The 23,381-nt window shown below is 32.1% G+C and overlaps 1 protein-coding gene across 3 annotated transcripts in view; it reads left to right on the top strand.

Annotated features, from left to right (window-relative positions):
- Positions 1-3,135: 3,135 nt before the first annotated feature.
- LOC6053158 overlaps positions 3,136-23,381 on the top strand; it is a 35,767-nt gene continuing 15,521 nt past the window's right edge. Inside the window, exons 1-2 of one of the 3 annotated variants that reach the window (XM_038257713.1) lie at positions 3,136-3,193; positions 4,273-4,469. The gene's annotated coding sequence lies outside the window, so the exon portion shown is untranslated. Of the gene's footprint in view, positions 3,451-4,226; positions 4,470-23,381 lie in introns of all 3 variants that reach the window. The other 2 variants (XM_038257702.1, XM_038257707.1) reach the window with 2 other exon arrangements.

Here is a 23,381-nt window from a genome sequence, read left to right as displayed (position 1 = left end):
TCTAGAATCAAATTGTAAAATTGTAAAATTGTAAAATTGTAAAACTGTATAATTGTAAAATTGTAAAATTGTAAAATTGTAAAATTGTAAAATTGTAAAATTGTAAAATTGTAAAATTGTAAAATTGTAAAATTGTAAAATTGTAAAATTGTAAAATTGTAAAATTGTAAAATTGTAAAATTGTAAAATTGTAAAATTGTAAAATTGTAAAATTGTAAAATTGTAAAATTGTAAAATTGTAAAATTGTAAAATTGTACAATTGTAAAATTGTAAAATTGTAAAATTGTAAAATTGTAAAATTGTAAAATTGTAAAATTGTAAAATTGTAAAATTGTAAAATTGTAAAATTGTAAAATTGTAAAATTGTAAAATTGTAAAATTGTAAAATTGTAAAATTGTAAAATTGTAAAATTGTAAAATTGTAAAATTGTAAAATTGTAAAATTGTAAAATTGTAAAATTGTAAAATTGTAAAATTGTAAAATTGTAAAATTGTAAAATTGTAAAATTGTAAAATTGTAAAATTGTAAAATTGTAAAATTGTAAAATTGTAAAATTGTAAAATTGTAAAATTGTAAAATTGTAAAATTGTAAAATTGTAAAATTGTAAAATTGTAAAATTGTAAAATTGTAAATTGTAAAATTGTAAAATTGTAAAATTGTAAAATTGTAAAATTGTAAAATTGTAAAATTGTAAAATTGTAAAATTGTAAAATTGTAAAATTGTAAAATTGTAAAATTGTAAAATTGTAAAATTGTAAAATTGTAAAATTGTAAAATTGTAAAATTGTAAAATTGTAAAATTGTAAAATTGTAAAATTGCAAAATTGCAAAATTGTAAAATTGTAAAATTGTAAAATTGTAAAATTGTAAAATTGTAAAATTGTAAAATTGTAAAATTGTAAAATTGTAAAATTGTAAAATTGTAAAATTGTAAAATTGTAAAATTGTAAAATTGTAAAATTGTAAAATTGTAAAATTGTAAAATTGTAAAATTGTAAAATTGTAAAATTGTAAAATTTTAAAATTGTAAAATTGTAAAATTGTAAAATTGTAAAATTGTAAAATTGTAAAATTGTAAAATTGTAAAATTGTAAAATTTTAAAATTGTAAAATTGTAAAATTGTAAAATTGTAAAATTGTAAAATTGTAAAATTGTAAAATTGTAAAATTGTAAAATTTTAAAATTGTAAAATTAAAATTGTAAAATTGTAAAATTGTAAAATTGTAAAATTGTAAAATTGTAAAATTGTAAAATTGTAAAATTGTAAAATTGTAAAATTGTAAAATTGTAAAATTGTAAAATTGTAAAATTGTAAAATTGTAAAATTGTAAAATTGTAAAATTGTAAAATTGTAAAATTGTAAAATTGTAAAATTGTAAAATTGTAAAATTGTAAAATTGTAAAATTGTAAAATTGTAAAATTGTAAAATTGTAAAATTGTAAAATTGTAAAATTGTAAAATTGTAAAATTGTAAAATTGTAAAATTGTAAAATTGTAAAATTGTAAAATTGTAAAATTAAAAAATTGTAAAATTGTAAAATTTACAATTTCGCAAAACTTTAGAACTGTCAAAGTGTCAATTTTTGTTTGGTTTTGGGGTTAGAATTGACGTTTGCTGAGGGCAAGGAAAAATATGATCCGGATAAAAGATCCGGCAGCAATTTGTATTGATTTAACATTTGCTGAGGGTGTCAAAAAGTTTGGTTATGTTCTACTTGCAAAAGACAATATTAACCCTTTCAAGCCTGATGGGTCATATATGACCCAAAAATGAAAATTACCAAATAATTTTTTACCTATAATTTTCGTATGGTCGTAAAAATCATTTTCCCATCAGTACCTGAAAAAATATTTTTTTGAAAATTCAGGCTTGAAAGGGTTAAACCGCATCGCCAACTGCGACACTGACAGCTGTCAGATTTTGAGCAACTCTTCCTTCATAACTGTCAAATGTTACTGTTTCGAGTGGCATTCGAAATGTCCGAATGTCAACCGGAAACCCCACGACAATGTATCGCGCCCAAATCCGGTAACTTGACACCTCCCTTCCGACGGTCATCTTGGTCGTGCGAATTGGCGATTCCGGTCGCGCACACCCCGGATCGACGAACTGTCTGTCTATGCGGGGTCCAGCCGGTTCGTTCCGGCCTTAATGAAGCCACATTATATGATAATGCTCTCTCTCTCTGTCTTCATCTCGTCATCGCCGGAGAGGCCACTTTTTGCCACTTTCTCTTTCCGATTCCGCCGAGTGGGCTATGGTGATGACCAGCTCTGGATCCTCGTAAAAAGTGAGGTTAGGAGGAATGAACTGTCAATTTGAGGGTGAAAAATGGGGTTTGTTTACATTTTTCCACAAATTTGTGGAAGCGACTTGAGCAGGGTGACCAAAAAGACACCAACCTTCGCATTTGAGGGCCCTCGGATCGCAGTAGGGGCCCACATCTCGAGCGTATCATAAAACTGTATGTTTGTAAGTTCGCGGCCAACTACGATGCGATGCGGAGGGCTGCCTGATTGCAGGCAGAAGGAAGCTGCGCGGGAATGAGGTAATCGCGAAACGCGGAAGTCAACGCTGGAAGAAAACATCAAGCGATGATGGGATAGGTCGGTTACGGGCAGGGTCTGCGCGAATCGCATTGTTTACCTTTTGGATGGAGGAGTTGGGTTCAAGAATATGACCTTTCCCGCGGTTGAAATGAGTTCGCCCCACGATTAATTACTGTCATTTGGGGTTCTTAGCTTGAAAGACGACGTTTGCGACCTAAGGTGACAGCGCAACCGAAGGTTGCTTTGACCGCGTGACCTGTCACATTTCTGCGCTTTGCGCAGGCACATTGTTTTGATTGCGAATTACCGCGCGCGGCTCTCAATTTGAAGTTTATCTCATCAAAACATTGGTCGACCTGTCATAGACTTCTTTTCATGACACTTTTTTCAAGTTTCATCTAAACCGCGTTGCGGTACTTTGAGTATTTTCGCTTTCCTTCGCAAGTTGGTTCGACTGAGCGCCTTTCAATCTCTCAAACTGAGAGTGGCTCTCACCCTGTGGAGAGTGAGTTCCGCAGGTGAGTACCCGAACCGCAAGGCACGGGCTTTTTTTGCGGAACCGCGCGGGATTAGTTTTCGATAAACAGTGGCTCCGAGTAGACCGACAAAAGGTTCGAGCGCGCGCGTGGCCTGCTTAGGTGAATATTTGTTTGACAGTTGAGGTCGGGCGCCCTGTTTTGAAAGGGCGCGCGCGCGCGCGGAGAGAGAGGGCGGCTTGAGTGACGTTTGTTTAGTGCCTCGTTTTTTTTGCATTATGTGAGCGCGCGACTTGACTATTTTTTCTCGATATTTTTTTTTGTTTCAATAGTGAAGTGCAGACGGCTTTTTTTCCTAAGCTTGATTTGAAGGAGGAAAAAAAAGCTCACATAAATTGTCTGCGCGGGGTAAACATTTGGTGAGAAAAAAGGGAAGCTGAAGAGGCAGAGAAGAGACTTAAATTGTGAAATCGACATAATCGAATGTGAAAAACTGCTGCATTTAGAGAGACAGATGAAGATGGAGCGGGGGGCGCTTAAGGTGAAGTGCAGTATGGAACCTTAAGGTCGCACATCTTCGCGGCGCGTTCGCCAAGATATCAAATTGCACCCATACAAACGCATTAGTTGAAACACTTGCGATAAATCGTAGTGAGCGCTGAAACGAAAACGTGCCAAGATTAAGTGATTAACTTTTTTTTTGTTGAAAACGGACTTCGTGGTTGGCGGCCTGCTTGGATTTGCGAAACTTTTCCTCCAATTTGTGACTGCTTTTTTGTTTCAGTGTGTTGCGTTTTTTTTCTGTTTGTTTCGAGTATTGATTTCTTCCGTGTGTTTTTTTTCCAACATGCCTTTTTTCGGCTTTTAATTTTCATTTAGCGCCAATCTGGGACCGGTAATTGAAGAAAGAAGAAGAAAAAAACTCCATACAGTAAAAGTGATCATTAACATAGTTTTCTATTTTATGCTGCTTGATTTTTTGTTTTGTTTTGAGGAAGAGAGTAAGAAGAGCGGAACAAAAACAAAAAAAGAACATCGTTTAAAACCTAATTAAGCTGCCTTTTTTTTCTCTCAGTGCAAGTGTGCTCAAAAAGGGGCACAATAATTAAATCGCCCAACCGAACTTTTGTTTTTTTTTGGTTTTTGTGGGGCAAAACAACACCTCTTCTCTTTTTCTTTTTTGTGTTTGAAACAGAGAATAACGCACACGTTGCTGATTTTGTACTTGCGGTGTAATATAGAGAGTGATTTGTTTGGGTGTTTGGATGATTTTTGGGCGGAAGAGAGTGGACGGAAAGCGAAATCGGAGAAGAGTAGACAAAAAAATCGAGAGTGAAATTGTCTTGGCTTGCTGCGTCGGCGTCGGGGTGTGAAGTGGATTTTTTTCTGAGCTGACGTTTCGATTTTTTGGACGAGTGCGCTTCATCAGGATTAAAAGGTGAGTTTGTTTTTGTTATTTCAGTAAAATGGGTTGCTGTGGAATTTGCTTTGAGCTAAGCTCCTTTTTTTTAAGCAACTGGAAATAGAATTGCAATTCATGCCTTCTGGATTCAAACCAAGCCCACACTGAGATAGCGCGCTAGTGCGCACGGCCATCTGGACCGGTGAAGCCCTTTGGGCAGGTTTAACAGCAAAACAAATTTGGACATTCTAGAAGTAAATACTAAAATATTTGTCTTCAATTTTACATCATCTGGAATAAAATTTACCTACTTTCTAAATCCTTTATAAGCGATAGATTAAACTATTTTACAAATAAACAGCATTTTTTGATGGGCATAAGAGCAATAAACTAAAGTAAAATCGAGGTTTTTTTTCTTTATTAAAAATACTAACAATAGCTTACACGGAGAAAAATCAGTTCCCAAAATCGTGAACAAGCGCTCATGAAATTCGGAACATGAAAAAATCGTTCAAACTCCATGGTACATTTTTTTAAATGTTCCATGCAATTTGAACACTTTGTTCAAGGTTCCGAATTACAAAAGGCTTTATTATTTGTTTTTATAAATCTCAATTCTCTACATAACACTGGAACGCCCAACGCATGTCCAACTTACACGGACGCCCAAGCCTCCCAAAAAAGTTGGAACGGTAGCTTCAACTCGCTGGTTCTCGGGCATTACTCAACCAATCGGGACGATTCTTGTTTCCAGTGATTTGTAAGAATGTCTAGATGATCCTTAAATTTTACAGAACTTGATTTGAAGAAATCTGTAATTTTTGCGACCGAAAACATCGTTCCACCTTTTTTAAAAAGACTGCCTCCGCGGAATTTTTGGCGAATTTTTTTTTACACGCGAAAAAAAAAAGTTGGAACGATGTTTTTGATCGCAAAAATTACAGATTTGATCAAATTAAGTGCTGCAAAGTCCTTGAATCATCTAGACATCCTAACAAATCACTGGAAAGAAGAACCATCTTGATTGGATGAGTTGTGCCCGAGAACCATTGAGTTGAAGTTACCGTTCCAACTTTTTTGGAGCCTTGGGCGTTGGAATGATAAACGGCCAATTACGACAATTTTTATTTTTTGTAATTTTTGATTTTGCTAAAACTTTGTAGGGGCTTTTCTTATGACCAAAGAAGTTTTTGTGTCATTGGTTCACCCATACAAGTCTCCATAAAATTTTGTCCATACAAAAATGATACGCAAATGTTCGAAAATTCGTAACTTTTAAATGAATTTTCGGATCAATATGCAGAAAAAAATAGAAACACGGAAAAAAGATTTTTCCGATTTTTTAATCAACTTATTTTTTTTTACAAAAACTCAATTTCACAAAATTTTATTTTCGATATTTTTTACATGTTTACATGGCGACAAAAACCCTCAACTTTTGAGCCATAGAGAAGTATTTTTGAGGAATAGTGAGGTTGCAAATATTTTTCAAAGTTTATGTCGCCCCCCCCTTCAAAATTGGTCTGAAAAATCAGGGGGCAAAAAAAATATGTTTTCAAAAAACTTCAAAATTTTCATGAAAATAGAAGTCGAATCAACTGAATACATTCTAAAATGCATTTTTCTGCATTGATAGTAATATTTAGCATGTTTGGGCTTGTTTGAAAATGTTTTGAATTTTTATAAAATTCCAATATACAGCACCGCAAGAAATTTATTTTTCGCAAAAAATAAAATGTTCGTCAATACTTGGATATTTTGGAAATAAATGATGGCAAAACAACTGGACAGGTGTATAATGCCCCCTCGACTTTGGTCAGAGTCGAGGGACATAAACTTCAAAAAATATTTGCAACGGCCTGATTTAAAAAAAACTAATTTTACGCGAAAAAAAATTTATCACATTTTTTATTAAAATTGAATTTGCAATCGAAAAGTACTTATAGATTAAAAAAAAGTGACCATTAGTGACCTTTTTTATATGATATATTTTTGTTGAAGTTTAGAAATTTTCCGATCTTTTTGAAAACATTATTTTGATTTTTTTTAATCAAGACAAACTTTTCAAAAGGTCGTAATATTGAATGTTCTGCCCTTTAGAAATGTTAGTCTGTCTGTTTTCGAAAAAATCACAAAATTTCACGAATGTTTCACTTTTTAACTTTATTTTAACATCGGACCATGAGCTGCTGAGATATCGACATTAGAAAATGGAGGGTTGTTTGGGTGAGACTTAGAAAACCTAAATTTTCCTGTTTCTTTTTCTTCAAGCCGCTGTATCTCAGCAACCAGAGGTACAATCTTCAATGTCAATTAGACATTCTCATAGCCAATTTTCTGAACTTAAAAAAATGTTTTTTTAACTTAAAAAAAATGCAAAATGGGTTCTCTGGTCATGGAAAAGGCCCTCACAAAGTTTGAGCCAAATTAAAAAATACAAATAAAATCAATTTTTCGGTATTTGTAGAGATTTGGAAGGTGGAAAGTTTTGATTCTCCACTTTTTTAAGGGGATAAGGGAAAATCTCCACGGTATCCCCAAATAAGTTTAACTGTGTATCTGGAAAATATATCCTATGCAAAATCTATAAAATCAACCAAAATTTTATGAGAACCTCTATAATTTGCCATTTAGTACAGTTTGTTTAGTTCTTCTTAGAACTAGGTGAGGGAGGCTAAAATCGAAAAATATTAATAATAATATTAATGGATTGAAAGATCAATCTTTGAGCATTATTTTTATCTTTTTCTACATTTTCAAAAAGATTATTTAAGGGTGCACAGCAACCAAAGAAGTTTTTGTCTTCTTATTCCAACATTGTCAAACTTACGGACTCAATCTGGCCTGATTGTAGAAATAGTCAAACTTTGCTGTAAATAACTGAATAAAAAATCATATCAATAGTTCCCGTAGTTTTGAAGATACTAAAATGTTTGTAACAAAAATCTTGGTGCAACAGCTCAAGTTGATGTGTACCGTTATTATTATATTTTTAGATAGTTCTCAGATTATTAATTATTTCAACAGTAAAAGTTGTTTAAAATTGTAAGGCATTTCTATCCATCGATTTAAAAGAAAAAATAATTTTTAATGTTAGTTTATTTTTTTAATCTAGCAAATTGTGATATCTCGACTTTTTTTATTAGGTCCTATAAACATATGAAAGACAATAGCTTATAGGACCTTTTCAAAAACAACTCCGGATATTGAAAAAAAAATTAGCGGTGATTTTTTTTTTTGAGTTTCCATTTTTTTTGAGGCATTTAAGTCCCTGAGTTAGTCTGTCAAAGGTCTCTGGTTCGAATTCCGTAATCGACGCTTTTTGTTTTGACGGATGAACTTTTTTTTTTTCCAAATGAACCACGAGGAAATAATTTTCTCGCCCATCTCGAGCTGTTTTCTCTGTGTCCGTAAATGGCAGCCATTATTCTCTTGGCTCGATGCTATTATTCTCTCGAACGAGCGCTGCCCAGTTTTGGGTGCTGAAAGGGTCAATATAACTTTTGAATTTGCCATTGCATAATAGTAGTTTTAATAATATGATTTTTTGGTTTCAATGATTTAAATTATTTCGCCTTTTAGTATATGTTTTCAGTTTTCAATATCTTTACAAAATGGTGGAATAATTATAAGTTCTAAAATACACGTTACAATGAATACTTAAAAGAATAAAATGAAAGTGACCTCAATCATACACCAAGCAAGGAACCTGATTCATTCAATAAATTAAATTTTAGTAAATAATGAATACATATGTTATAATATTTTTAAATTTACTGACAAATATACAAAGAGCCTGATTGTAAAAAGTATGAAGACAAAAAAAAACATATCATTTTTCGCATTTAAGTTTTAGTCCTACAACTGCAAATTGATATGTAATAAAATTACCTTTAAATTGATTTAATTAATTACAAAAATTCTACTCTTCAAGGCCTGAATATTCTAAAAATAACAATTTTATGTTGTGATGAGAAAATGATGTTAAGGGCCTTACGGAAATTAATATTTTTTTTTTAAATTTTGATTTTTGGGTCATCAGGTGCAATTTTCATGGAAATTAATTTGTAGTGTTATTATTTTCTGTTGAAACATTTAGAGTACTTTATCTATGACCTAATAAGGGGTGTGGGGTTCTTTGGACACCCTAAGGAATGTGGATGGCAATAGAGAAAAAACTTTGAATTGTATTTTTTAGTGGCCTAAATTGGAAATAACTAGTGGTTTTCCAGAAACATTGATCTAAAACTATTTATTTAAAGTAAAAGCAGGGTTGTCAGGTTGCCAGATAAATCTGGGATTGCCAGATTTTTCAAGTGTTAGCCAGAATCAAGATTCATCCTCCTCAGTGCCAGATAATGACAGATTTTTCTATTTATGCCCATTTTGGACAACTTTTTGATTAAAATGAACGAATTTAATTGATACTCGAAAAAAATGTGTTTTTCATACACGGATAGAAATCTTGTAAGCTAGTTTGCTAACTCTACGCTTTCGATTTTTTAAACACAGAAATGTTACCAAAATCGTCAAAAAAATCGATTTTGCTGTAATGGTTTTCAAAATTGACAACATTGTTGTTCAAAATCGGAAAAAAATGTTAACGATTTTTGAAACATTTCATTGTTTACTGATTCGACAACATGGAGTAACCGGATTAGCTTACAGGATTTATATCCGTGTAAAGAGAATGTAAATTTAACATTTTTTAGATCAAAACATAAATTTCCAGTGCACAAACGTCCTCCATAAGCCTTAAAGAAAGACTTCAACGCCGAGTGACTTGTGCGATCGATAAGCGACGAACCCACATATTTCATCGCACGGTCAAAAATTTTACTAGGACAATTCAACAGAATTTCCTGCACACACACCGCCGTACACGACTGTCAACGTCTAACAACTCTTTCCAGTTGATCGATCACGAATGCGACCAACGTGGTCAGGCCTTCGCGTAGTTGCGGTTGTTCCTCAATTCAATGTCTACTACGATTGAATAAATAATCAGAAGAGTCGCTCTAGCATGTGAACTGTCAGCGCCTTCTGCGATGTATTCTCGCAAAACGTGATTGAAACTAAGTTGTTTGACCATCCGGATCAAAACTTAACACAGATATGTTAATTCATTGATTTTTAAAAGTCAAGTAAACTTTGAATAAATTCTCACAACCTAGTTAAATAACCTTCGTCTAACTAAGGCTCAGATTTTTTCCCGCCAATTTCACCTCCAACTCGCGCACCAACCGCCTGTAAAAATAGGGCTTGCGCGGCTAGACTTGGGGTTGTGTCAGGTAATTGCCGCTGCTTCTGCTGCCGTCGACGTAATCAGTTTGCTTCTTTCCTGTGGTAGTTGTCTGTAGTATCTCTACAAGCAAATGAGTGAGTGTATGTGATGTTGATGAGGCCTACAAGACCATTCGTTGCTGGTGGCACACCACACTTCAAAGAGAGAAGAAAGCTTCAACAGTCTTAAGTTGTCAAGATTGTTTGAAAAAGGTGGGAACAAAAAATAGTAGTTTATTTTTTATTTTTTTAATATATAACTAAAATTGCAAAATTTAATTGTTCTTATTTGCAAGACATGTGAATTTTGAAGAAAAATTTTGACGTTCCCACCTTTTCACCGTCACCTTGACCGCACAAGTGCGCACGTTTTCAAGTGTGATAAAACCGAAAGTGCGGCCAACCCGTTGTGTTGCACCACCCGGAAGCTGTGTGCAATCAACCATGTAGCACATCACCAACTACTGGTTTTTTGTTGAATGGGGATGTTTTATGAGGCTTTTTCCTTGCCACCCATGTTAGGTGGTACTTCCGAAATAAATGAAAACAGCGAAAGAAAAAGTACTGATGCCACTTTTGTACGAGTGTTTGAAATTGAGAATTTTTTTTTTTTCACCTGGCTTATATTTTTTTTATGGTCAGAATACTGAATTTTGATAAATAAATATAAATCGAACATTTTTTCAAATGGATTTGACGTTTGCAGAATCTAAATAAAAGTGAGTTTAAACCGCTCCACGAATCAGACAGATTTCAGAAATGTTCATATATTGGTCAATCGATGTTCAACATTTCAGTTGAAATAGTTTGGAGCGGCTTGTCAAACTTGTGTTTACTTGATGTTTTGATTTGATGCAATCGATAAATAACAAGCTTCAAAAGCTCACGCCGAAGAACCTCCATTTTTCCGCGCCAAGGCCTTCTAATTTAAACCAAATGAAATAAAAAAAAAATTATCTTTCGCACGATCCGCGATCACGCGAGCAGCAGAAGAATTTCAGTTCAGTGAGCTGTCCAAATTGTGTCATAAATAGTAATGGCGGCGGTGGCAGCGGCCATAAAACAAGGAAACCACCAACCACAACAACACTGCTAAAATGCCGTGTGAATTAATACCGCTTAACAACTCATTAACAACCGACTTCGAATTCATTCGGCGCAAATTTTTGTGGCATTTTTTTTCTCAACAATGTTGTTCACCATTTCCCATCGGAACTGGTTCGAATTGCAAAACTTTTTGCGGTGCGTTTAGCGTGCACTTTGACAGAACAAAGATGGCGGCGCAGTCGCTGACATTTAGAAGTTTCAGCGATTAGCTGACCAAACGGCGCAACTAATGTCGAATTACCGTGCGAGGTTGACGGACTTTTGAGCGGGTAGCCATTCGTTACGTAAAACCCGAGGCTAATTTGATCCGTCAAACCATCAAGCGAGCAAGCACACGTGATCGTGAATGATTTTTTTTTTTGTGTTTTCGCTTGCTGTGAGTTAAATCACATCTCACACGAAAGAGGTGAAATTGGTGTGTTTTTCGAAAATCGAACGCGCAGAGACTTGTTTGTTTGACCAATTTTGATGGGTAAAGCAGGCGTTTGACGGCTTGTTTACCGTGCGCGATGGCGATGATGACAGATGTCATTATCGTCGTCGTAATCGCTAGATGAGATAAATTTTCGGATTCAATCAAGATTTGAGTTTGGTCGTAAAATTGAAAAATTTTTTTGACTAGCATTAAAGTTGCGTGTATGTTGGTGAAAGATGTAAACATCCGTACAGAGCGGATTCGTTAATTCGAATTAGCGAATTCGCTAATTGGGTACTAAAGCCCTATGTATTTTTTTATGTACAACGGTTAAAAATACGATTAAAATCCATTTCTGATCACTTTTTTTCATTTTCATGCAAAAAAAAATATTGACAAGACAACATTTTTTCGATGGATCAACTATGGTCCTCTTGGAACGAGCTGTCAAGTAGGACCTTTCCCGTCAAGAAGGGCCGTGATGTTAATTTTTAAAAATTGATTTCAAAATCCATTTTAAGTCCATTGCGGTCGTTCAAAGGGTCATTGTACTCAGAAAAATAAGCTTTATCGTTGTGAACAATAATATCACGAATTTAAGCTTAATTTTAGAACCCAATTGGAACGCCTGACAGCTGTCAAATGCACCAAATCACGTGCTCGAAAATCGACGAATAAAAGGGTCGAAATGTAAACATTTTTATGACAACTCAACTTTGACGTTGGAGTGCTTTTGAATTCGAATTAGCGAAGTTCGAAGTAGCAAAATTCGAATTATAGAATCCGCTCTGTATTTGATTTAAAAAAATATTTTTCCTTGATCTGGACACAGACTGTCTGTCTGTGATCTGGATCAATTTGTTTTAGACTGTCATCATAATCAAATCTTACTATATCAGAACCATTTTTTTGAATTATATGCACCTAAATAATAGATGATAAACTTGATTTTTTGATTTCCAAATATGTATATTTTTAAATCATATATTTTGAATTTTTCAACATTTTTATATTTTTATATGTTGAGAACTTTACATTTTTCGATCTCAGATTTTTGAATTTTTAGGAATTAAAAATTCTAAAATTATAAAAAATTAAAAAACTAAAAATCTTAAATTTTAGAATTTTAAAATCTAAGAATCTAAAAATCTTGAAAATCTAAAAATTCAAAAAATAATTTTAAAATTATAAAATCTAAAGTTCTTAACATCTAAAAATCTAAAAATCTGACAATCAAAAATATTCTTAGATTTTGAAATTTTGAGATTTTATGATTTTAAAATATTTGATTTTCAGATTATTAGATTTTTTTTTGTTTGAGATTTTTAAAATTTTAAGATTTTTTGATTTTTCAGATTTTTTAGATTATTTAGATTTTTTTTTAGCTCTTTAAATTTTTTCTAGTTTTTTTATTTTTTTTTAGTTTTTTTTTCGTTTTTTTTTCGTTTTTTTTTAGTTTTTAGGTTTTTGGATGTTGAGAACTTTAGGTTTAAAGATTTTAATTTTTTTGAATTTTTAAGATTTTCGGATTCTTAGATTTTAAGATCCTAAAATTTTAAATTTTAGATTTATTATTTTTTCAAATTTTAGTTTTTTAGATTTCAAAATTTTTATATTTTTGGATTTTTAGATTTTGAGATTTTGAGATTTTGAGATTTTGAGATTTTTAGAGTTTTAGATTTTTAGATTTTTAGATTTTTAGATTTTTTGGATTTTTAGATCCTTAGATTTTTAGATTTCTAGATTTTTAGATTTTTAGATTTTAAGATTTTTAGATTTTTAAATTTTTAGATTTTTAAATTTTTAGATTTTTAGATTTTTAGAATTAAAATCAGAATTTTTAATTTTCCTTTATAATTTTTTTTAATTTTGGATTTTTAAAGTTTTTTGCTGATTTTTTAATTGTTTCTTATTTGGTTTTGCCTTCCTTACTGAGGTAAGGCTATAATCCTGCTCTAAAATTGAACTTTTTATTTAAAGCTTGAAAACCCACCTTGATGTATACATATCGACTCAGAATCTAAAACTGAACAAATGTCTGTGTGTATGTGTGTACGTGTGTGGGTATGTGTGTGTGTATTAGGGTGGCTCGAAATGATCGATTTTACAGAACAGGCATTTTCCGGTCCCATTTGGGCCCCCAAACAACCCCCCAAAATTTAGGAGCGATTGGACTTGACCCGGCTTTCCGCAAAGCGATTCAAATTTGTATGGAAATTTGTATGGGAAAACCCTCTTTTTTACATTTTGATTTTTATAATTTTCATTTTTCACTCAATTTAAAAACTAACACCGTAGAAGTATAGTCCTGAAAGTCCTCTAAAACTTTCCAGAAGAAAGTATGGTCCTATCTTGCTTCTGGAAAAAGATATAGAGTTTTTAAAAGAGGCATTTCAGAATAAGTGCTGAAAATTATATTTCTTGCCAACACTGCCAGTACTTCGGTAGATATTTCAAAATCTTATTTTTTAACGTAATAAGGAAGCAACCTAGCAAAATGGTGTCTTGGGAAAAGTCGTTGTATATGAATGTGGCTTTTATTTAAAATTATTGACATGCAGGGTGACACACCTACAGGGTGTCAACCAAGCCCTAACTTCTACTGGTGACCTTTTAAAGCGTTGGTGTCTTAGGAAAAATTGTTAAGCTACTTATTCCAAAAAAATGACATGTTTGGAAGACAGGGTGGCACATCTACAGGGTGTCAACCCATTTCTAGCTTCTATTTAAGACCTTTTTGATCACTGTAAAAGGGTACAAATCGCAAATTAGGCCTGCCACGCAAAAGGAGGCTGAACAAAAATTCGTAAAAAGTCAGTTTTTCACATAAAATTTCCTGGGGAATCGATTTCACATGATTGAAAACACGGTAAAAATGTTAAGATGCTAGTTTGACAACTCTCCGATCAGTTGTATTTTTTCTGTAAATTGCTCCATAAAATGAAAGGAAGCTGAATAATGGAATTTATTCTGTAAAAATGTTTAGGACATTGGAGCAATCTCTACAAAATCGGCCGATTTCGACCATTTTTATTATTTTTTTTTATTTGGCTCAATCTTTGTGGATGCCTTCCCTATCACCAAAGAAGCCATTTGGGTTATTGGTTCACCCATACAATTTTGGCAGCTGTTCATACAAAAATGGTACGTGAATATTAAAAAAATCTGTAACTTTTCAAGATTTTTTTTTATTGATTTGGTGTCTTCTGCCAAGTTGCTCATTTTTTAACACTTCTTGTTTCCAGTAATTTGTAAGAATGTCTAGATGATCCTAAAATTTTGCAGAACTTGATTTGAACAAATCTGTAATTTCTGCGACCGAAAACATCGTTCCACCTTTTTTAAAAACGACTGCCTCCGCAGATTTTTTGGCGTTTTTTTACACTTGAAAAAACAAGTTAGAAAGATGTTTTTGATCGCAAAAATTACAGATTTGATCAAATTAAGTTCTCAAAGTTTTAGAATTATCTAGACATCCTAACAAACCACTGGAAAGAAGAATCATCTTGATTTGTTGAGTTATGCCCGAGAACCATTGAGTTGAAGTTACCGTTCCAACCTTTGGCGTTGGAATGTTAAGCCATTCAGAAGTTTGGAATTTGAAAATTTTTCAGACGGGTTATAATTTTGTTTAAATAGTGATTTTTGTGAAAAAAAATCCTGTACTTACAATTTTTGACCCTCACTTTTTATGTAACATTAAATTAAATGCGCAATCGATTCCCCAGGAAATTTTATGTGAAAAACTGACTTTTTACGAATTTTTGTTCCTTCTGCGTGGCAGGTCTAATTTGCAATTTGTAACCTTTTACAGTGATCAAAAAGGTCTTAAATAGAAGCTAGAAATGGGTTGACACCCTGTAGATGTGCCACCCTGTCTTCCAAACATGTCATTTTTTTGGAATAAGTAGCTTAACAATTGTTTCTGCGTGGCAGGTCTAATTTGCGATTTGTACCCTTTTACAGTGATCAAAAAGGTCTTAAATAGAAGCTAGAAATGGGTTGACACCCTGTAGATGTGCCACCCTGTCTTCCAAACATGTCATTTTTTTGGAATAAGTAGCTTAACAATTTTTCCTAAGACACCAACGCTTTAAAAGGTCACCAGTAGAAGTTAGGGCTTGGTTGACACCCTGTAGGTGTGTCACCCTGCATGTCAATAATTTTAAATAAAAGCCACATTCATATACAACGACTTTTCCCAAGACACCATTTTGCTAGGTTGCTTCCTTATTACGTTAAAAAATAAGATTTTGAAATATCTACCGAAGTACTGGCAGTGTTGGCAAGAAATATAATTTTCAGCACTTATTCTGAAATGCCTCTTTTAAAAACTCTATATCTTTTTCCAGAAGCAAGATAGGACCATACTTTCTTCTGGAAAGTTTTAGAGGACTTTCAGGACTATACTTCTACGGTGTTAGTTTTTAAATTGAGTGAAAAATGAAAATTATAAAAATCAAAATGTAAAAAAGAGGGTTTTCCCATACAAATTTCCATACAAATTTGAATCGCTTTGCGGAAAGCCGGGTCAAGTCCAATCGCTCCTAAATTTTGGGGGGTTGATTGGAGGCCCAAATGGGACCGGAAAATGGCTGTTCTGATTGAATCAGTCCATTTTGAAATTTTCCCATACAACTTCAAGCCACCCTAGTGTGTATGTGTGTGTGTATGTGACCAATAATGTCACTCAGTTTTCTCAGCACTGGCTGAACCGATTTTGACCAAACCAGTCGCATTCGACCTGGTTTAGGGTCCCATACGGTGCTATTGAATTGTTTGAAGTTTCGATAAGTAGTTCAAAAGTTATGTATAAAAATGTGTTTTCGCATATTTTCGGAAGTTGAATCAATGGCAGTAAACTGAACCAAACATCATCATGTTATACATAGTTAGTTAGGTAATTGAAAGACCTTTCCAACGAGTCCAAAACATTGAAGATCTGGCAACCCTGTCTCGAGTTATAACCACATAAGTGATATTATGTACTTTTTTGTAGCCGGATCTCATTTAAATGTATGTAAACAATGTCCGGATCTATCATCCGACCCATCGTTGGTTAGGTAATCAAGAGATCTTTTCAACGAGTCCACAACATTGAAGATCTGGCAACCCTGTCTCGAGTTATGACCACTTAAGTGATATTTATGTACTTTTTTTGTAGCCGGATCTCACTTAAATGCATGTAAACAATGTTCGGATCCATCATCCGACCCACCGATGGTTAGGTAATCGAAAGACCTTTCCAACGAGTCCAAAACATTGAAGATCTGGCAACCCTGTATCAAGATATGACCACTTATGATGCCACTTATGAGCCCTTGTGTTTTTTGTATTCCGGAACTTTTTTAGACGGAATTAGATCAAATTTGTGTCCGAACCCATCATATCACATATCACCAATTGTTGGAAAAGAGTGAGGAAGGCACCAACCACATAGGTGGATTAAGTTAGTTTTTTTGGTTTGTTTTTAGATTTTTAGATTTTTCAAACTATTGTTTTTAGTTTTTGACGTTTGGTTCACGAGAGCGTTCTTTTATTACGGAACGCAGTAGGGAGGGAGGGGTGGTCGGAGGCCGTGTTACGCTCCATACAAAAAAATAACATTAGTATGTAAATTGTTTGGGAGTAATGGGAGAAAGGAGGTCTAAAAATTCAAATTTTTGGGTTATGTTATAAAAGAACGCTCCCTAAATGTAAAAATCGGGTTGACAACCGGTGTTTGTCGTTTGTTGTTGGAATGCATTCGAATTAGCAAAATTCAGCGAAATTAAAATAAAGCAATCCACTTTGCAGTTTGAATACTTTTGATTTTATTTGCTCAATCAGTGTTGCCAACTTTGGCCAACCTGTCGCTCAATCGCCTCCCCAAATTCGGAACTCAGCAAGCAGGGTCATCGCCTGGTTAATTTTCGAAACCGCACGCGTCCCATCGGCGATCGACGCTTGCTTTGACGAGTGCGCAAAATATTTCGAATGAAAGTTTATTTCTGTCCTAAGGAGGTGACTCACGTGCCGCACCGCCATCTTTGACGCGTCAATTGTCTAGGCTAAACAATGGGCGCGCGCAAGTATGGCGACCCTTATTTTGATAATTTGAATTTGTGTCAAAGTTGTGCGACCCAAAATAGGGTACGCACTTTCGCTGCGGGCCCATTTTTGACAGGTGAAACAAAAGGGGTTTCAAGCAGTGTTGCGCAACCGTGGCTTTTTCGGGAATTTGATTTACTTTTTCAACGAACGCGAGTGTTAATCCTAATTGCCAGTTTCACACCGTATTAATTGCGCAACGCTAATCAGCCGACAATCAATCAACGTTTAAATTCAATTTCCCTTTAATCACCATCGCCAGTGTTGCCATCGTTTTTCTCCTCTCGTCATAGCTGTCAATCGCCACGTGTGGAATTAGATCGGATCTCGGCAATTACCCCTCGCGCAGTGTTGCCAGACCCGCTGGCCGAGATATTATGCAACCCTCCTTGGCCGCGGCTCGCAAAAGTATGTGGCCGCGGCCGTAATCGCCGGCAATCTCTACCCAGTGGCCCCCGCCACTAGGTAATCCATTTAATAACTCGTTTCATCCTAAAAAAGCGAAAGTGGCTAAGCAAGTTGTGTGGATAGTTGGGTCTCGCGGTTTGCTTTTGGCTTTTTTTTCTCTGCTCCCTGCAATTTATCTTCACGTGTCATGCTGTGCAGCAGTGCTGCCAGATTTTTTGTTTTGAATTTCAACATATTTACAAAGTTAATTGTTCGTTTCAAATGTAAACAAAAGGATAAATTCACGCCATGATGCAAATTTTTAACAGTTGCGACAGTGTTGCCAGTATTGTGATTTCAAACAAAAACATCGCAGTAGGCTTCGCCGTGCACTTTGCAGAACCTGTTTGGCCGAGCCGCAAGTGCGCGCCTGCAGGGCACGTTTCGACGACGGGACCCCGCTGGAGCCCTGGCCTGGGGTAACATTTTGCCTGCCAGATTACCAAATTGCTCGTTTCGGGTCGAAGATTGCCTTTTTTTTTTGCTTCGCTCAAGATTGCAAATCGAGAGTTGTTTCGCCTGCGGCAAAGCAAGTTCGACCAGAGTCCCTTAAAAGTCGCAGCAAAAAAACCAAAACAAACTCGCAGTGGCGTAAGATCCGTGGACGCATTCCACCGTCACCTGTGAAAACTTCTTCAGCGCGCACTCAAATTTGGTGCGCGATTGGCAATACTCTTTTTTCCAATATGGCGACCCCTTTTATCGCGGCGCGTGGGATTGGGAAATTGCGGGGCCTACTTTGACTAATTTAGCGCGGTAAAATGTGACATTTGCAATGTTAATTGCAACGCCTACTTTGGCGGATGCGAAGGTCTCTAATTTGAAGCATGCGTGCGTTCGGGTAGTCATGTCGAAGCAAAAAACATCAAGTTGGCGTGCTTGGCGCGCGGCAAATTTTGACGTTTGGTTTGCAAATTTCACGCGTGGATGCAACTAGGCAAAATGGCACAACGCCGTAAATATTCATTTAAGGGTGCGCTTCGACGGAAATCCGCGCAATTTCGCCATCGAGAAACGACCGTTTGAATTTGAAGGTTGGTCGCATGTAGAACATTTCTGTGGCATTCGCGATGAAACAAGTGTGGGCAAACATGAGTAATTGCTGGTGAGCGTGTAGTGCCGCTCCTCGATTTATAGGCAAATTAGAAAATTAGTTGGAATTATCGGAGTCGTTGCAGTTGGATTTTCAAATGGAAGACAATTGGTAAATCGTATTTTTGTACAATGTACTTTCTGTAAAATTCTTCTTCATTCATTTCAGTGCAAATTTGATTTGTATTTCAAATAATATTAATTAATTGTATTATAATTGCGATATTAACAAAAAAAAAACCCTACGCCTACGAACTTAATTGTGCACCAAACTAAACCAAACTAAAAATTTATAATTAAAAATCAAGAAATAGAAAATAAAGCAACAAAAAAACAAAATTAGAATTAAAAAAATCTAAAAAAATTGAAAATAAAAAAAAACTTTGGGTCTCAAAAAATTAAAACAAAATAAATCTAAAGATAAAAAAAAACTAAGAAATCTAAAAAACAAATACCTGAAAAACTAAAAATGTAAAAGTCTAGAAATCTAAACATTTCAAAATTTCAAAATCTGAAATTCTTAAGAATATAAAATTTGAAAATCGTAATATCTAGAAAAGTCTCAAAATCTAAAAATCTAAAAATCTAAAAATCTAAAAATCTAAATATCTAAAAATCTAAAAATCTAAAAATCTAAAAATCTAAAAATCTAAAAATCTAAAAATCTAAAAATCTAAAAATCTAAAAATCTAAAAATCTAAAAATCTAAAAATCTAAAAATCTAAAATCTAAAAATCTAAAAATCTAAAAATCTAAAAATCTAAAAATCTAAAAATCTAAAAATCTAAAAATCTAAAAATCTAAAAATCTAAAAATCTAAAAATCTAAAAATCTAAAATCTAAAAATCTAAAAATCTAAAAATCTAAAAATCTAAAAATCTAAAAATCTAAAAATCTAAAAATCTAAAAATCTAAAAATCTAAAAATCTAAAAATCTAAAAATCTAAAAATCTAAAAATCTAAAAATCTAAAAATCTAAAAATCTAAAAATCTAAAAATCTAAAAATCTAAAAATCTAAAAATCTAAAAATCTAAAAATCTAAAAATCTAAATATCTAAAAATCTAAAAATTTAAAAATCTAAAAATCTAAAAATCTAAAAATCTCAAAATCTAAAAATCTAAAAATCTAAAAATCTAAAAATCTAAAAATCTAAAAATCTAAAAATCTAAAAATCTAAAAATCTAAAAATCTAAAAATCTAAAAATCTAAAAATCTAAAAATCTAAAAATCTAAAAATCAAAAAATCTAAAAGTCTAAAAATATAAAACTCTAAAAATCTATAAATCTAAAAATTTAAAAATCTAAAGATCTCAAAATCTAAAAATCTAATAATCTAAAAATCTATAAATCTAAAAATCTAAAAATCTAAAAATCTAAAAATCTAAAAATCTAAAAATCTAAAAATCTAAAAATCTAAAAATCTAAAAATCTAAAAATCAAAAAATCTAAAAATCTAAAAATCTAAAAATCTAAAAAAAAAATCTAAAAATCTAAAAATCTAAAAATCTAAAAATCTAAAAATCTAAAAATCTAAAAATCTAAAAATCTAAAAATCTAAAAATCTAAAAATCTAAAAATCTAAAAATCAAAAAATCTAAAAATCTAAAAATCTAAAAATCTAAAAATCTAAAAATCTAAAAATCTAAAAATCTAAAAATCTAAAAATCTAAAAATCTAAAAATCTAAAAATCTAAAAATCTAAATATCTAAAAATCTAAAATTTAAAAATCTAAAGATCTAAAAATCTAAAATCTAAAAATCTAAAAATCTAAAAATCTAAAAATCTAAAAATCTAAAAATCTAAAAATCTAAAAATCTAAAAATCTAAAAATCTAAAAATCTAAAAATCTAAAAATCTAAAAATCTAAAAATCTAAAAATCTAAAAATCTAAAAATCAAAAAATCAAAAAATCTAAAAGTCTAAAAATATAAAACTCTAAAAATCTATAAATCTAAAAATTTAAAAATCTAAAGATCTAAAAATCTAAAAATCTAAAAATCTAAAAATCTAAAAATCTAAAAATTTAAAAATCTAAAAATCTAAAAATCTAAAAATCTAAAAATCTAAAAATCTAAAAATCTAAATATCTAAAAATCTAAAAATCTAAAAATCTAAAAATCTAAAAATCTAAAAATCTAAAAATCTAAAAATCTAAAAATCAAAAAATCTAAAAATCTAAAAATCTAAAAATCTAAAAATCTAAAAATCTAAAAATCTAAAAATCTAAAAATCTAAAAATCTAAAAATCTAAAAATCTAAAAATCTAAAAATCTAAAAATCTAAAAATCTAAAAATCTAAAAATAAAAATCTAAAAATCTAAAAATCTAAAAATCTAAAAATCTAAAAATCTAAAAATCTAAAAATCTAAAAATCTAAAAATCAAAAAATCAAAAAATCTAAAAGTCTAAAAATATAAAACTCTAAAAATCTATAAATCTAAAAATTTAAAAATCTAAAGATCTAAAAATCTAAAAATCTAAAAATCTAAAAATCTAAAAATCTAAAAATCTAAAAATCTAAAAATCTAAAAATCTAAAAATCTAAAAATCTAAAAATCTAAAAATCTAAATATCTAAAAATCTAAAAATCTAAAAATCTAAAAATCTAAAAATCTAAAAATCTAAATATCTAAAAATCTAAAAATTTAAAAATCTAAAGATCTAAAAATCTAAAAATCTAAAAATCTAAAAATCTAAAAATCTAAAAATCTAAAAATCTAAAAATCTAAAAATCTAAAAATCTAAAAATCTAAAAATCTAAAAATCTAAAAATCTAAAAATCTAAAAATCTAAAAATCAAAAAATCAAAAAATCTAAAAGTCTAAAAATATAAAACTCTAAAAATCTATAAATCTAAAAATTTAAAAATCTAAAGATCTAAAAATCTAAAAATCTAAAAATCTAAAAATCTAAAAATCTAAAAATTTAAAAATCTAAAAATCTAAAAATCTAAAAATCTAAAAATCTAAAAATCTAAAAATCTAAAAATCTAAAAATCTAAAAATCTGAAAATCTAAAAATCTAAAAATCTGAAAATCTAAAAATCTGAAAATCCAAAAATCCAGAAAACTGAAAATCTAAAAATCTAGAAATCTAAAAATCTAAAAATCTAAAAATCTAAAAATCTAAAAATCTAAAAATCTAAAAATCTAAAAATCTAAAAATCTAAATATCTAAAAATCTAAAAATCTAAAAATCTAAAAATCTAAAAATCTAAAAATCTAAAAATCTAAAAATCTATAAATCTAAAAATCTAAAAATCTAAAAATCTTAATTTAAAAATCTTTAAATTGTTTACTATTAAGAATGAATTGTTTAACGCATATTTATTGATTTTGAACATTTTGGATTTGGTATTTTCCGAAACAGGTATCAAATCTCGAGCATCATTTGAAAAGGGCGGATAAGCATTTTGACAGCTGGAACAATTTTGCAAATTCCGAGACAAACGGAAACTTTTCCAAAAAAAAATGGAAGTGTAAACACTGCGGATTTTTGTTAAATATTTACCGGTTGTCTCAGAATTTGCAAAATAGTTCCAGCTGTCAAAATGCTTATGCGCCCTTTTCAAATGTTGATCCGGAAATGTCATGCGATATGTCAAAACTCTTGTGATGAGTGTTCAAAAATGAAAAAAAAAAAAGATTTCATAGCATCCATTTTGGGTCATCTGGCCAATGTGGCTGGTACCGGTAAATCCGGAATTCCGGTTCCAACAAAGTTAGTTTTCTATAGTTGTTAAAAAAAAGTCAAGCGATTTGTAAAAATACTCGTAATTTGAAATTAATTTTGAAATGTATCTTAAAACTTTATAAGTGTTGCCAACTGGTTTTTTCCAACGGAAAGTGATGCCAATTTTCCAATCTTTCTCCTGTTACATTTAACAACTTCTTGGCGCCTCTAAATTCTCGGCAAAATTGCTTTCCAAACCGGTTCTCGCGGCAATTTCCACCTTTTTCGCTGAGGTCAATCCACCCCCTCGGCGCATGTGTGGCCGGCCACATTTTCAGTCAATGCACTTTTCCGGCGCCCGTTCATCAACAAAAAAAAAAAGATTCGCGGAAGAAGACGGTAACGGCCAGCTGGCCAGCCTGCAGGCGTGGAGGTTTCCATTAAAATTTTCTTTTTTTGTTGCTTTTTTTTTCGAGCATGTGGAGAAGAAAAAAACAACGGAGCAAAATTGGCGTCGCAGTTGGCGGCGGCGAAAGCCGTTTTCCCCAAAACTTGCAGCGCGAAAACAATTAAAATGACGTTTGAATGTGCATAACCGCATTGTCAAACCTGCATAACTTTAAAGCTAAAATGTGGAACAAAGTTGGCGTTAAAATGAATCTGCAATCGATTCGAAGCGACGCGAACGTTTGACAGCTGTGGTGCAAGGTTGTGAACAATGTAGGTGGCCACCTTTTGAAGTAATGGTACGTTCGTTTGATGGCTAGTGCCACACTGAGTGCCGCACTTAGAGCTGTCAAAGTGTTTCTTTGAAGAAACTCGCGCTAGTTCCGCACGAG

The sequence above is a fragment of the Culex quinquefasciatus genome, chromosome 1 (genome assembly GCF_015732765.1).
Source record: "Culex quinquefasciatus strain JHB chromosome 1, VPISU_Cqui_1.0_pri_paternal, whole genome shotgun sequence".
NCBI classification, from domain to species: domain Eukaryota; kingdom Metazoa; phylum Arthropoda; class Insecta; order Diptera; family Culicidae; genus Culex; species Culex quinquefasciatus.
The sequence above is the reverse complement of the archived record's forward strand: the minus strand, read 5'-3'. Positions and strand labels throughout refer to the sequence as shown.